The 16,207-nt window shown below is 46.7% G+C and overlaps 2 non-coding genes across 2 annotated transcripts; both read right to left on the minus strand.

The window, feature by feature from the left end:
* Window positions 1–5,126: 5,126 nt before the first annotated feature.
* On the minus strand, window positions 5,127–5,197 carry TRNAG-CCC (transfer RNA glycine (anticodon CCC)). The gene has a single exon. It is a non-coding gene; the product is annotated as a tRNA-Gly (tRNA).
* Window positions 5,198–15,054: 9,857 nt separating this feature from the next.
* Window positions 15,055–15,126, minus strand: TRNAH-GUG (transfer RNA histidin (anticodon GUG)). The gene has a single exon. It is a non-coding gene; the product is annotated as a tRNA-His (tRNA).
* Between the last annotated feature and the right edge of the window lie 1,081 nt (window positions 15,127–16,207).

Genomic DNA, 16,207 nt, shown 5'->3' on the forward strand with positions numbered 1-16,207 from the left:
ATTTTGAGTATGAAACAATGGCGGTACTATGTTGGAACCATCGAAGTTGTTGCATTCATTTCTTTATTTTTAAATTCTCTTGGAAATCTGAAATTTTAATGAATAAATTCTGAACTGTGATACACAATTTCTTGTTTTTGAATATTTCTCTCTCAACAGGAATCAGGATTTAGATGGTGGGGGTCGGGAGGAGTAGGAGTTCTGACCAAGTAAAGGAAAATGCTGGATTGCTTACGCGATGGAGTAAAGTTTTTAAAGACTGTAATGTCCCCCAATTTCCCCTTTACTGTTTGCTGAAAATAAAATCTGCCTTTGACGCTCTTCCTTACCCACTCCTGGCCTGTGAGAAGCTTCCTGCATATGCAGGTCATCTTCTTCTCCTCCTTCCCCTCCTCCTTCTCCTCCTCCTCCTCCTAGACCTCCTCCTCCTCCTCCTCAGCCTTGTCCTCCTCCTCTTCCGCTTCCGCTTCCTTTTCCTCTCCTCCTCCTCCTCCTCCTTCTCCTTTTTCTCCTCCTCCTCTTTCTCCTTCAATGAAAAAGCTGGAGGAAGGTGAGATGGGGGAGACGACCCGCAAGGCAAGGACGGTGGGAGAATTTTGTTGCAGAGCTTGGAGGAGAGGAAGGAAGGAGGAGCTGTGGGTTATGAAATCAGCAGTGGCGAACCAAAGGGGAGATTTGAATAGTTATGGTTTGGCCTATAGCCTTTTCAGAGCATTCCAATAATGAAAATAAAGGAATTTAGCTTTTATTTTCAGTTACAGGTTGGTTCCCAGAGAGTATTCTTTGAGCTCACATCATCCTAAAGCTCAGCTCCACGGGCCTGTCTCCGTAGGGTTGTCCTTGGCTGTAGTAAAGAGTAATCTCCACACTTTTTTCTTGAAACTAAATCTTGGAATCGCAACAACATTCTCTCTGCCATAAGATTCATTTGTGGGAAGAGGGGGAGAGTTTGAAAAGTGTGTAATATACACAAAGTAAAATGCACAGAACCTGTATGTACAATATAACAAATGATTATAATGCACACATCTGTGTAACCTACACACAGATGAAGAAGTAAGATAGTATTGGTCCTTTACTCAATTCCGCCCATGTTTTACCTTCTACCTCATCCCCCACTCTCACTTAATTCTTCTTCTTCTTCTTCTTCTTTTTTTTACTGATCTGTAATGTTTCTCATTGGGGTTTCATTTTTACTATCCCTTATTGATAATGAATTTGAGCACCATCACATGTTTGTTAGGCAGTTGGATTTTCTCTTATAAGGTTTTTTTCCCCCAAGACCTTGGTGAGTTTTCTATAGGCCTGTCTTTTCCTTCTCATTTTGCAAGAATTCGTTAAATATCTTTGGTACCAGTTGATTATGCCAATTGTAGAGATAGCATTAGTCCCTTAATCAGTTCCTCCCATGCTTTACCAGGTCATAACCTTCTACCTCATCTCTCACTCTCACTTAATTGTTCCTCTACTTCTTTTTTTTTCCAATTTGTAATGTGATTCATTGGGGTTTTGTTTTTAATATCCCTTATTGGTAATGAGTTTCAGCACCATCACATGTTTTTTAGCCACTTGGATTTTGTCACAAGGTTTTTCCCCCCAAATGAGTTTAATGAATTTAAAGATGGCACACTTTTAAAAAAGTGTTCTATAAGTGTTAAAAACAGTGTTTCCCAGTATAAGACCATTTTTTTTCATGATATATTGTTAACACATTGCTGGATTCAGTATTTAACGGAATTTTTGCAGCTATATTCAGCAATAAAACAGGTCTGTCATTTCTGTTTTTCACGTTGGGATTTTTGGTTTCAATCTAAACGCATAAAATAAGTTGGAAAAGTGTGCCATCTTTAAATTCTTTTAGAATTTGTTCTAAATTAATCTAATTCACCACATTAACACCTTAAAGGAGGAAAATCATAATCACTAAAACACAGAAAAGGTGTTTGAAAAAATTCACTGTCATTTTACGATTTTGGAAAAAACCCTTAGTTTAAAAGGCATAGAAGAGAATATAATCTGCTAAAGGGTAGCTTCTAAAACAAAAACAAACAAACAAAAAACCTTCAGCAAACATTATAGTTGGTGATAAAATACTGACTTTCCCCCCCACCCTTACCAATCAGGAACCATCAAGAACCAGACAAATAGGCCTACTGTTATCATTCTCTTCACCACTGTGATGCTGAGCAGAAGGAAGGGAAGAAACAGAAAGAAAAGTTATAAGAAGTGAAAATGAAAAATTAATACTATAAATTTTTACATATATGAAAGATAAATTACTAGAATTAGTAAGAGAGTTGAGTTTATTTAGTATATACAAAAATAAAAAAACTCAGAGAATATGAGCTAAATTGACAATTTGAAAAACAAAGGTTATTAAAAACATTATTAATGTTCAACAATTATAGTATATAATTCCATCACATATACTGCAGAGGGGAAGTGGGGAATGAAATATGATCCCTACCTTCACCATAACAAAAATCATTTCAATGTGTATTAAGCACCTAGATGTGAAATGAAACCTAAAGTGATTTTAGTTGGTATCTATAGCAAGGTATTTCCATGGTCTCAAGGGTAAGCAAGGATTTTAAAAATAAAACAAAAAGACTAATACTTAATGAAGAGACTGATCAGTTTACATCAAGAAACTCTGTTCATCAAAACACAGAATAAAGCATAAAAAGACAAGTCACAATTTGGGCCAATGTATATGCAGTTGGCATAATCAACTGGTACCAAAGATATTTAACGAATTCTTGCAAAATGAGAAGGAAAAGACAGGCCTATAGAAAACTCACCAAGGTCTTGGGGGAAAAAAACCTTATAAGAGAAAATCCAACTGCCTAACAAACATGTGATGGTGCTCAAATTCATTATCAATAAGGGATAGTAAAAATGAAACCCCAATGAGAAACATTACAGATCAGTAAAAAAAAGAAGAAGAAGAAGAAGAAGAATTAAGTGAGAGTGGGGGATGAGGTAGAAGGTAAAACATGGGCGGAATTGAGTAAAGGACCAATACTATCTTACTTCTTCATCTGTGTGTAGGTTACACAGATGTGTGCATTATAATCATTTGTTATATTGTACATACAGGTTCTGTGCATTTTACTTTGTGTATATTACACACTTTTCAAACTCTCCCCCTCTTCCCACAAATGAATCTTATGGCAGAGAGAATGTTGTTGCGATTCCAAGATTTAGTTTCAAGAAAAAAGTGTGGAGATTACTCTTTACTACAGCCAAGGACAACCCTACGGAGACAGGCCCGTGGAGCTGAGCTTTAGGATGATGTGAGCTCAAAGAATACTCTCTGGGAACCAACCTGTAACTGAAAATAAAAGCTAAATTCCTTTATTTTCATTATTGGAATGCTCTGAAAAGGCTATAGGCCAAACCATAACTATTCAAATCTCCCCTTTGGTTCGCCACTGCTGATTTCATAACCCACAGCTCCTCCTTCCTTCCTCTCCTCCAAGCTCTGCAACAAAATTCTCCCACCGTCCTTGCCTTGCGGGTCGTCTCCCCCATCTCACCTTCCTCCAGCTTTTTCATTGAAGGAGAAAGAGGAGGAGGAGAAAAAGGAGAAGGAGGAGGAGGAGGAGGAGAGGAAAAGGAAGCGGAAGCGGAAGAGGAGGAGGACAAGGCTGAGGAGGAGGAGGAGGAGGTCTAGGAGGAGGAGGAGGAGAAGGAGGAGGGGAAGGAGGAGAAGAAGATGACCTGCATATGCAGGAAGCTTCTCACAGGCCAGGAGTGGGTAAGGAAGAGCGTCAAAGGCAGATTTTATTTTCAGCAAACAGTAAAGGGGAAATTGGGGGACATTACAGTCTTTAAAAACTTTACTCCATCGCGTAAGCAATCCAGCATTTTCCTTTACTTGGTCAGAACTCCTACTCCTCCCGACCCCCACCATCTAAATCCTGATTCCTGTTGAGAGAGAAATATTCAAAAACAAGAAATTGTGTATCACAGTTCAGAATTTATTCATTAAAATTTCAGATTTCCAAGAGAATTTAAAAATAAAGAAATGAATGCAACAACTTCGATGGTTCCAACATAGTACCGCCATTGTTTCATACTCAAAATGTAGAAAGACAATCTCGGAAGAGGGAAACTCTTGAAATTGAATAAATCAAGTTTATCTTTAAAACAGAAAGAATAAAAACTCCCCAAATGTCACTGATCTTCGATGTGAAACTACAGTTAGGTACGGGAATCCTCCCAAGATTTTTGGAGAAAAATTAATCACCGGTAGTCTCTGTAATGCAGTCATCCCCGCCCCACCCTACCCCGCCCAGTACCCTCAAATCGCAAGGCTTTCGAAGGACCGTGCAAGTGGCATAAAACAAAACCGGATAAACAGTTCCCAGATTCTGTAGTTCGTTTTCCCTTCTTAAAAATACAATTTTCGGGCTCACACCTGTTGACACACGTTGCCAGCTGCACGGAATCCTTCCCTGAACATCGATGGGCCCACGGGACACGCGGAGGCGCGGTGGCTGACCAAGTGAATAAATTCGGTTCACGGTGTCTGGTGTACAGACCCCAGGAGCCTCTCGCCACCTCTGCGCGAGGTCCCCTCTCCGCAGCTCCCCTCCTGTCCACACGGGTTCCTCTCCACGCGCCTCCCCCTTCCTTGGGCCTCCGACGCCTTCCCCGCCACTGGGGTGTCCTCCGGGGCCCGCGGCTGTTCTCCTTCCAGGACCTTCATCTCTTGATCCTCGCTCCACGGTGAGACGTGGTCCGGCGGTGAGCCCAAGGCCCCGGACGCGATTCAGTGACCTGATGGCTCTTTGGGTTCCTGGGATCTTCCAGGAGAAAGGCTGAAAGTAACAATGGTCTTAGGTCCAAATATGCAAAATCGCAGACCCACCGGAAACATTTGCGGGTTGAAAGGTAGGAACTCGAGAGCGAGGTGGTTCCTCTGCCCCACGCCAGATGCTACTCCATACACGCGAGCACCTCAGTGCCCCAGGGCTCTGCCAAGTCCTGGTTTAGATCGACTCCTTACTGTGCTCTGCTCAGAACTGAACTATGGCTTTTAGTTCTCATTTTCCCACTCCTGGTGGCCAGAACCACAAAATGACAACTGACAGGGTGAGTAAAAGGAGGTACTGACGTGATGCATTGGCCGGGAATCGAACCCGGGTCACCCGCGTGGGAGGCGAGAATTCTACCACTGAACCACCAATGCTTCCCGTTGGCGTTGCTCATGATGGATCTCTAGAAAGAATCTCTACCGAGACCAAAGGCTGGGAGGCCAGGAAACAAAAAAGTTCCAAAGTAGCTTTACACAGTTGTCTTTGGACAGAGCTAACAAACAGAAAGGCACTGGAAGCAAAGGCTTGGGAAAGAGGCTTACTTATGTCAGGCAACAACATAAAGTGGGGACGTTCAAATTAAAATATGAAAATATCTGTTTTGTCAGATATTTTAATTCTGAAAAAGGCTCTTTCCAACTGTGTAACAGACCCCTGCAGAAAAACATTGGAAATTCATCCAGATCCCTTGTTTACGACTCTAAACCGCCAAGAGTCAACCTCAAACTGTTGCCTTAGAGAGTCTGAGAAAGTAATCTAACTTGCTAGGTCAGGTAAGTAAAATTCTAATCCGGGGAAGAAATAAGAAGCAGAAGCAGAGTTAGATTGGAAGTGGAAGAAAGAAAGGGCCAAAATCAAAATAGAGATAACGAGGAGACACGTTTTTGGCAATGGGATTAGTTCTTTGTAGCTGTTTTTTTTTGTACAAGAATAATGAGTCAGACTCATAATCATCGTAACGGTAGCGTGTGTCTGCTTTTCAAGGTGTTCAAAGCATTTGGATGGATATGTGATAGATCATAATTATTAAAAGATTAATTCATATTAAGTTTGCACTCAATGTTTAATTGTTTGGGAGGATCTAATCTCCTAAATTGGACTCCCTGTTGCGCTGAGTTTTAGCATTTGTGACTCTGAGATGCATATGAAGCCTAGGCTTTAGTGTATCGGTTATATAAGGAGCAGACTAAGATTTCGAAAAATATTGATGGTTGAAATGTTAACATATCGGTCCTTTGATGAAACTGAAATACAGAGAGATTTCTTTCCCCAATTATCCCTGGGGAAATTAAACTGAAGAAAGGAACCTGGAGAGCTCCCCTACGTGTTGAGACTAGGAATCATTGCGACTTTTTGGAAGACGGGGAGCTGCAGATGTGCAATCATGCTTCTCTTGCTAAGAAGCCAAGCTAGGTGGAGGCAGAGTCATAAACTTGGGCTCAACAAGGAAAACAACCAACACCTTGACCTGGAAGAACTTTGGCTCTATCTGCCCTCGGCCCAGCACTCAAGACACACACACCAGCTCTGGTCAACATGCTTTCAATTACCACCTACATCAACCAGATCTACGTTGATTCCCACATCTTTCTAAACTGCAAACCTGCACTTCCAACTCACAACTCCTAATTCACAAGTCAATGCCTCATACGTGTCTCAGAGTCACGAATGCTAAAACTCAACACACCAGTGAGTTGCCTGTCAGCATCACACACCACCCTCTACCTCAAATACTCTACGATCAGACCCAGGCACAGTGTCTCCCAAATGGTAGTGCACTGTCCTGAGTGTTTCAATCAATCACCAAAACAACATCCAAATCTGCTCCTACCCCTGCCCGGTATCCTTACCCTCACCACCAACCACCCTGCTGCCCAAACCACATCTTGCTACCCTCTTTGAATATACTCTCTCATCTTCCCAGCACAGAAATTCATGTCCAGTATAATCAACAGATAGTGTTTAACTTTGTCGTCTGCACCACTGCCTTACTGCCGCTTTATGACTGCACTCTTCCATCCATCAACTCTTACCTCCATTAATACAACCAGATAAAGAGCCAGCCTCCCTACAGCCAGTCTAGTCTACTCCAATCCACTTGCCACACTGCATCGTGAGTGACCCTTCCACAGCCTAAATATGGACATACATGTAGCCTAAAACCACCTAGTGTCACCGTATTCCTTCACTAAAATGTCTTAATACCTTCATGACATGTACTCTGGCTTCCCCCATCCTCATCATCTGAATATGTCTTGCCAATTCTCAAGTCCAGCAACAGTGAAATACTGGACATGTCAGGGACGCTCTCACTTTCAGGTACTTGATTCTCTCTACAAGGGATGGTCTCTCACAACTTCCTCTTCCTTCTTCAAAATCATCCTCATCCTTCAGGTCTCAGTTCAGAAGTCTTTTCCTCTGGAAAGACTTTCCTGACTGTCTGAATTGAGTGTGTGATGTGTCCACTTTTATTTCGGCATTAATTGTGCTCTAACGAGACCACATTTTACTTGACTCTGTCTTCCAAAGACATATTTGCATATGAAAAAGATTCATATTTCCTGGGAAACCAAGGTTGTGGATGTAAATAAAATATTCTCGAGAGGTAGCACAGTACCTAGCATACTCTATAGTCTAAGGTTGTTAAACAATGAAGGAAACAGAGAGAGAGAGAGAGAGAGAGGGAGAGAAGGAGAGAAGCAAATAAGGAAACTCTCTCTCTCTCAAACACACACACACACACACACACACACACACACACACACGGACAAACGAGAAAATAAATTGAGCAAGATCAGCAGCAGAATGATTAGTCTACAAAGTAGAGTAACTCCAGCAGAGCAGTTGGGAAGGGTAGAGAATACAGTGATCAAGAATAAAGTTCTGCTTGAGTGTAAGGTAGTAAAAGGATCTCGGGTGGATCTTCAGAGTTGAAAAAAAGTCAAGAGCCAGATAGGGGAGGGGAAGGGTATGGCGTGGTGTGGTGAGGGGAATAAATCCTGGAGTGCAAATTATACTTATACTCTTGTGTAGGTCTCTGTAAGACACCAGAGTTTGAAAGCGGATCATTTTGATCCTTGGACTTTTCTAGGGACTCAAAAGAGGCATCAGAGGAGAGAGGCTCTGGGGCCCTGGGGTGCTTGTGCGTGGGTTAGTGCTTGGCCTGAACCAGGCTAATTGTAAACAAAAGAATCAAAGAGTGAAAATATGAATATCAGACAAAAGCAAAGGGCAAAAAAAAAAAAAAAAAAGTTTTATGTTGGATAGAAGAGTAACATTCTAGCATCTACCCAGAATCTAATCGAATTGTTTTTCCCTGGCATGGCCTCCTTGAGTGGCCGAAGAGGGTGTAGTTAAAGGGAAGAAATGTTAGAGTGAACTTTTCACTTATTCACCCTTGTGTAGGTCTCTCTCACACACAAGAGTTTAAAAGCGGGACCCTTTGATCCTTGCCCTTTTCCAAGGACTCAAAAGAGGCATAGGAGGAGAGAAGCTCAATTACCACCCAGATCTTCTGGAGTAACTCAGGCGCATCTCCAAACGTGAGCCTCCCCAACAGTCACTGAGTCCTGAATGCCTGTTCAGGGAAAGAACTGGTGTTTGTCTCAAGGTTGAGAGGAAAGGGTTTGGGAGGCACCAAGCAATGAGTGGGCAAAGAGAATGCATCATCACTGGGGAAATTTGATCTGAATTTGAATTCTAGCACTGTGATTTGAATGCCAGAGTTTTATAGTGTTGCCTGATGTAAGTCTCCTATGCAAGCCTGTGCTCTGGTGTCTTTTCTCTCTGTTCTGCATGTCTACCAAAGATGACTGTATAAACTTCTTTTTAGAACTGTGTTTTCAAAGTCCTTCCTGAAACTCTTCCTGATGAATCCCACCCTGGAGGTAAAGCGTGCGGCGTTGGTGGTTCAATGGCAGAATTCTCCCCTCCCATGTGGGAGACCTGGGTTCGATCCCTGGCCAAAGCACACCTGTCTCTGCTGTGCTCTCTTTTGCACAGGCAAGACACCTGGTTTCTGCGCCCCCCCCCCCCGCCCTCCGCGCGCACTGGCAGCAGAGGTAAGGGGAGGAAAATGGCAACTATACCCCTTGAGTTAATTCCGGGGGCAGAAGATATTGAGGAACTGGTCTAAACAGGGGTTATGCAGCGCTCCCAGGCCCTGAAATGATCACCCGTGCTTCAGTGCTTGACCTGCAGCGCAGCCACCACCTGGCCAGAGCATGTCTTTGAAGCCACAAGGGGATCTGGTGGCTCTCTGAGGTTTGGAATACTTGAAACCAAAACCATTGTTATTCTTATCTTTTTTCCTGTCCTATCCTTTGGCTACATGGCACTATGGAGTGGGGATCAAGAAAGAAGGTCACTGAAGGACAGAAGTTGCGCTGGGAGAGGCATTAGGGGCCCAGGGAAGGGGGATGTTGTGGGGAGGAATTCCTGTCGAGATGAGGGGAGCTGGGTAGTGGAGCCTCTGACCTTCCTGTGGATGTAGGCCCTAGTTTGCTGGTCTTGGTAAAATTAAGGACAAGGATGAGCCCCAAGTGGAGAGTCACACCTACAAGAAAATCATTTTTATCGTGCCTTTTTGTTTTACACTCCACCAGTCAAATCTTCTGGTCAGGAGATCTTTGTTTTTGTATTAATTAATACACTTTATTTTTAGGACTGTTTTCGGATTACAAAAACACTGAGCAGATAGCAAAGAGAGTTCTCATAGTCCCTCCTTCCCTGCTCACAGTTTCCCCTATTATTAACATCTTGCATTTATATGATACATTTGTTACAATGAATGGACCAATGTTGATAGGTTCCGATTAACTAAAGTTCATAGTTTACATTAAGGTTCCCTCTCTTTTTCAGTTCCATGAGTTTTGACAAATCGATCACGTCACGTATCCACCATTACTGTGTCGTACAGAGTACTTTTGATGCCCTAAAAAATCCCCTGTCCTCCCCTTAATCATTTTTCCCGCCTTCCCCTCCAAGTCCGGGCAACCACTGATCTTTTTTTACCGTCTCTATAGCTTTGCCTTTTCCACAATGTCGTATAGTTGGAATCACACAGCGTGTGGTCTTTTCAGATTGGCTTCTTTCACTTAGCAATACGAATGTCAGGTTCTTTCACGCCTTTCGTGGTGGTCCATTTCTTGTTACTGCTTAATACTATTCCATGGTTTGTTCAATCCATTCACCTATTAAAGGATATCTTGGTTGCTTCCAGATTGGGGCAATTATGAATACAGCTGTTATAAATATTCGTGTGCGAATTTCTGTATGGACGTAAGTTTTCAACAAATTTCGGTAAATACCTACGAGCACGATTGCTGGATCACGTGGTAAGACTATGTTTAGCTTTGTAAGAAACTGCCAAACTCGCTGCCCAAGTGGCTGTATCACTTTGCTTTCCCACAAGCAACAAACGATGGCTTCCATTGCTCCACAATTCACCAGCATTTGGTATTGTTAGTTTTTTGGATTTAGCCATTCTAACAGGTGTGTAGTGGTATCCCATTGTTGTTTTCATTTGCAATTCCCTAATGACATACGATGTTGAGCATCTTTTCGTATACTTAATTGTCATCTGTACATCTGTATACCTGTATGTCTTCTTTGCTGAGGTGTCTGTTCAGATCTTTCGCCCATTTTTTAATTGGGTTCTTAAATTTTTCTGATTGTTGAGTTTTAGAGTTCTTTGCATATTTTGGATACAAGTCCTTAATCAGATATGCTTTGCAGATATTTTCTCTCAGGCTGTGGCTTGTCTTTTCACAGGCCTTCGCAGCAAGTGTGGAAAGGAAAAGGGAGAACGTGCGCAGGGTCTGGTGGAGTCTACGCAGTTTAAATGCAACAGCCGTCGTAGAAGTTGTGGGGTTTGACTGTGGTACCATTGTTTTGACATTCTGGCGCCGATTTTGACCCCTGCGTTCTGCTTACGGCAGCAGCGACAGTTTTCCCTTTTGCGCATACTTCACGTGCTGCCTTTGTTGGGTCAGTGAACATCAGCTCCCTCCGCCGCCGCTTGATTTACAAACAGGACAGCCCCCGCCTTCCCCTCAACCCTCGCGGGTATCGCCTCCAGGCACCTCTTTCCGAAGGCGTCATAAGCATTTTACCTGCGAACTGGGTTGGGGAGGCTCAGCCGGCCGGCCCGCCCATTTGCGGGGTCCGAACCAACAGCCCGGCTCGGCTTGGCCTCGTCTCCGTTACAGAGAGCTCAGCCTGATCTGTGTCGCTGGGGCAGCAAGGAGCGCGGGCTCGGGTGCAGCCCCACGGGGATTTGACCCTCTGCACGGCTGTGTAAACCTGAGCAGGATGCTTATAGCAGCCCTGTGAAGCCGCTGCTGTGGAAGGCTGACGTGGAGATGAGCGAGAGCGGTGTGCCCTGAGAAGGGGCTCGCCATTGCCTCCCTTCCTTGGAGGGAGTGGAAGACTCGGTGCGAGGAGCACAGGGCACGACCCGACAGCAGATGAAAGGAAGATTCGTGCGTGGGGACAGACGACAGACCGCGCAAAATGTTTCCCTGGCCAGGAATCGAACCCGCACCGCGGCGGTGAAAGCCCCGAATCCTAGCCACTAGACCACCAGGGAGCTGACGGCTATCGTTTCTTTTCCTTGCTTCTGACAAGAGTGACATTTTTCTCTGCGCACTGGGAGGCCTTGGGCCCCTGGGAGGGGGTCACCCGTCTTACCAGGAATTCTTTCCTAAGCCGTTCCCTCCCTGCTTTCTCCAAAAGAAGGAGCCCACAGGCGACGCACCGAGGGACCCCGAGGCCCGCCCGGTCCACCAGTCCCAGTCACGGAGCGAGTTGCCTCGTCCAGGCGGCACCTCAGAACTGCCCCCGCCCCCCAGAGACCCGAGGGAAGGTCGCCATAGCCGGGGAGTGGACGAGGTTGGCGGGGAGGAGGTGGGAGGGGAGGCGCCCGGGGTGAGAAGGGGCCGAGCACCGAAACCCCGGCATCTCCACCCGCCAAAAGGACTCAGATGGATGCAAGAAAGGAGACAGACGACTGGAGGGAAAACGCTTTCGAGCAAATCTCCTTTCAAGGCGGCCCTCAGCTGCGTTCCGGATCTTCCCGCTGCAACCTGCTGCACCCGCAGTTTTCCCACCTTAGTGGATGCCGACTCGGCCCTTCCTTACGCTCAGGCCAAAAAACTAGGCGTCCTCTCCGTCGCCGGAGTTTTCCTCAGACCCCACATCCAATTAGTCAGGAATTCGTGTTTTCTCGTCTGTCAGGTGTGGGACGTTGATCTACACCGGGTTCTCTCAACCTCGGCAGTGTTGATAGGTAGGGTCGGATCATTTTTTGTGCGGGAGGGCTCCGCCGGTGGACTGCAGGATGTTTAGTGACATCCCTGGCCTTTGATGATTAGATGACACGGGAAAACTCTCCCTCACTCCTTTCCCCCAGGCGTGGCCATCAAAAATGTCTCCAGACAAGGCCTAGTGTCACACTAGGGGGCTGGGGGCTGGGGACCGGGGACCCTAATCGCCCCGGGTTGAGAACCGGAGGCGATGTGCACAGTCGCTCCTGTTCCTGGTCTCTGCGCTCGTGCAGACGACTGTCCTGATCAGGGTGCAGGGGCCGATTCAACTCTCGGCCCCCGGCTCAATTGGACGTTAGCAATTGAGACTTTCATCTCGAGATCACAGGGTTTTCTGTCGGTAGGCCTTTTCTTTGGTTCTGTCCAACGAAATCAGCCTCGTTTGAGCCTGTCTGCGCCGGCCAGGCAGGCAGAGGGCTGGTTCCGATCCGTGAGGTTCCTCTCACTCCTTCACACCTCTTTGGGTTTAGCCTGCAGAGAAGCTTTAGAGTCCACTTTATTTGGTTTCCCCCGGCATCCCCGAGGAGCAGGTGCGCGGTGCCCGGCGAAGAAGGCGGTTTGATTGTGGCGCCCCACCCGCGGTGCCCGACCTCCACTCCCGCACGAAACTTTCCGGCCTCCCCCTGGTCCCGCCCGCCGGGAGTTACGTCCTGGGAGACAACCAGGCCCGGAGGGACACCTAGAGGAAACCAGGTGCCCACTTCAGTTCTGTGAAGGGATCCAGAAAGGGTCCTGACAGGACGGAAAGGCGGTGGAGCCTCTCTTATTGCGTAGGCGGAGGAGGGACTAAAGGGAAGAGAAGAAAAATCCTACGAGGTTTCGGAATCTACAGTTACCGAGAAGCCGACCTCCTCCGGAACCGCGGTCTCCCGTGACTGCTGACGGTGAGTGGAGTCCCGTCTCCAGCTTGCCAAAGTAGTCAAAGCGGACGACGATGGCCCGGGTACCGGTGAAGAGGCAATCCCCAGTCCGCCCACTCGGTAGTACTTGAACTTCCCTGACCAAGATTTCTGTGGATGAAACTGAATACTTTTTGTTCTCTCGATTGCTCTCATTTGAAGAAAGGATCCATCCGGCGTGAAGCATGTGCAAAACCTCTGCGGTAAGAAAAGTAAGGATTGTTGAGAGTGTCTCATTCCTCTCTCACCTCCTTAATTTTAACGGCACTTTCCCACGTAGAGTCCCCACGTTGGGCCCATTCTACTCCTAATGCACAGCTGGTGGAATCTAAGAGAAGTCTAGAAGGTTCCCGGATGAATATTTGAAGCACGGTAGGCATTTTTACTTAAGCGGGCATTCCAAAAACACAAAACAAACATATCAAGCTCACCTGCGCCTTTTCTACAACGATGAGGAAGAAGAATTACACAAAACAAATGGAAAACGTCATAGAATGGCCTTAAGTGTCCGCTGTTTCCACTGAAGTTCTTCTTCCCTGGATACGCTCATCAGTCTCTTCTCTTTCTCCAAAATATGACGTCCGCTGCCAGACGCTAAAATCGGTTTTCTGGTTCCAGCCTATTTTCCCCCTCTGCATAACTCTGCCTCTTCCTCCTCTTCTTTCATATGCAGAAAAAGTCAGCTCTCCCTCAACCTCCGATTTGCAACATGGCACCCGAAGATCAGTTTAGCAAATTGGGGACCTTCCGTGGGACTCTATGACAAAAACAGCGTGGCGAGGAGTTGTCTTTTTGGCCCAGGCTGGCAGATGAAAATGTTGAGGCACTGCCAAAGTTCAGAACTAGCAGAAGTGAAACCAGTGGGCCACTGAAATAGTAGTTAGTAAATGTTTATTGTGCACCAAAAGACAGTTCGGGAAATAGGAGCGCTCAAACCGAATATGGAATGAGGCTCAGAGGTATATCGTTATAAAGCATTTCACACGGTGAGGAGGCAGTGGCTGTTCGTTCTTCACAGTGATTGGCTATTACATTAGACTTTTACTGGTGATAGGGAATTGGTTAAAAGCAGTTACCTCATATCAATTTTGGGGAACGGTTTAAGTTTCGTTTATGATTTTCAGAGGTGTTAACAAGAAGTGGCCCTAGTTAAGTTCCGCTTGCTTTGCAAAATAAGCTCAATTCGCTTTCGCTTGTATGACTAAACTGGTTTGTCTGCTCAGGGAATTTTCAAGTCTGATCTCCATTTGTGTTTGATTTTAACAACTCCTCCCTTTTGGTCACACTCTTACCCCTAGAGCATGACCATCCAGTACAGCCTTACTCTCGGTTACCGCTGTTGATGTAGTCAGGCCGAAGAATCACGTAGTCGCGGTTTCCGCTAGCCGAGTCGTCAGGACGGAGGGTCATGTAGTCACCGTTATCATCATTTATGCGGTTACCGTCGAGTTCTTCCAGGTGTCGGATCCTGACGGATACCATTTGGCGCGCGAGGGGCTGCCGACAGGCATTAAAAATCCTTGAGAGCATACGCCGCACCTGAGAGGTTAACACGACGGCTCTAAGGAGAACAATAGCCAAGGATTGAAAAAGTCCCCGGAGCGCAGATTCCCAGGAGCCAAGGTTTAACCAGCTAGGTAGGTGTACGGGAAGAGGCTTCACTATTCTGATGAAACACTTTATCTGGCATTAAAGATCCTTTAGATTTTGAGTAACACAGAAACAACATTTTTCACCAATAAGGCATCAAGGACGCTCCTGTTTTGGAGTACCACTGAAGATAAACCATTACTTCGGTTTACTTCTGCTCAGACACGGGAGCAGAGAATGTCCCGGTCCCCGTCCCCGTCCCCAGGTTAGCGCACTGTAGGGTTTCCTTCCCTTCTCCTGACCTCCTCGCGCGCCTGGTGGCCGGCGGAAGGGTCTGCTCCCTGGCCCCCAGGTAAGGGGCGCAGCCCGGGGCGGGATTCAAAGTAAAAGCAAAACGCCAGACATGAGAGACAACGGTGCCGTGACTCGGATTCGAACCGAGCTTGCTGCGGCCACAACGCAGAGTACTAACCACTATACGATCACGGCGCGCCACAGCTCCGGTGGCGACTTCGCTGCTTGCTCTATGCTTTTTGACGTAATATCATGCTGATAACCGCGCTGGTTTTTCTTGGACATTTCTTGGTATTCCTATAAATCTGTCTTTGATGCCCGCTCTCCGTCTCGCTCCCCGCTCCCCCAATTCTGATACAAGCTTAAAAACAACAACCACAACAAAATTCTCAACTTCCCAAATCCGGCCCGCGCCTCTGCACAGGCCTCCTGGGAAGTCTCTTCGTCTTCGCCCACGCCTCCCCCTCCTCTTTCCCGCCTCTTTGCATTTGCCCCTTTTGAGCCCTCCTGTCCCTGTTTCCGGCTCCCTGCGCCAACCGACCGCAGCCAAGTGGAGCGAGGGGAGCGCCAGCGGCACGATTGGTCGAGTGAGGGCGGAGCAAACGGGAAGAGCCAGCGCAAGAGTCCACGGGGCCGTTCAGATTCCCTTGGGCCCCACTCGGCTCAGGGCCGGCGGATCGCGGGCGCCCGCATCTGAGGCGGGTGTGGAGCAAGGCGGGGCGAGGCCATTCGACCGCCGTTCTGCCTTCGGAATCACCCAACGCACGGGTTACAGACGAGACGAACACGCTGCGTCGACTCCATCCGTCCGGTTTTCGAGGCTCTCGCGCCCGCACAGCTGTTCTGCAACGGGCGGGTGGCTCCGCCTAGCGGTGAATGACTGTTTTCCCTCCATCGGGACGACGCTACCGCTCTCCGCTTGTGCCTGTGGCGCAGTCGTTTAGCGCGCTCGACTGTTAATCGAAAGTTGGGTGGTTCGCGCCCAGGCCGGGACGGATCGCGCATTTTTTTTTTTTTTTTTAGAACGTAAAAGTGTTTGAGGATGTTTCTACTCTGCACATCCTCTCACGTAAAGGCGGAGAGAGCCCTCCTCCACTACTACACTCCTGTCCTCTGTGTCTTGTGCACAACAGGGGGACTTAAGCCAAGATCATAAGATCATCACGGATCCTCGCTGATGAGCTTGGGAGGAAAACAGGTCGCTGGGAATACGGAAATCCTGGAAAGAGTAGAACCGTCATCGTTACTCTGAATTCCTTGTAACAATGGAGTTTCT

This window comes from Diceros bicornis, chromosome 4, assembly GCF_020826845.1.
Source record: "Diceros bicornis minor isolate mBicDic1 chromosome 4, mDicBic1.mat.cur, whole genome shotgun sequence".
Classification (NCBI taxonomy): Eukaryota; Metazoa; Chordata; class Mammalia; order Perissodactyla; family Rhinocerotidae; genus Diceros; species Diceros bicornis.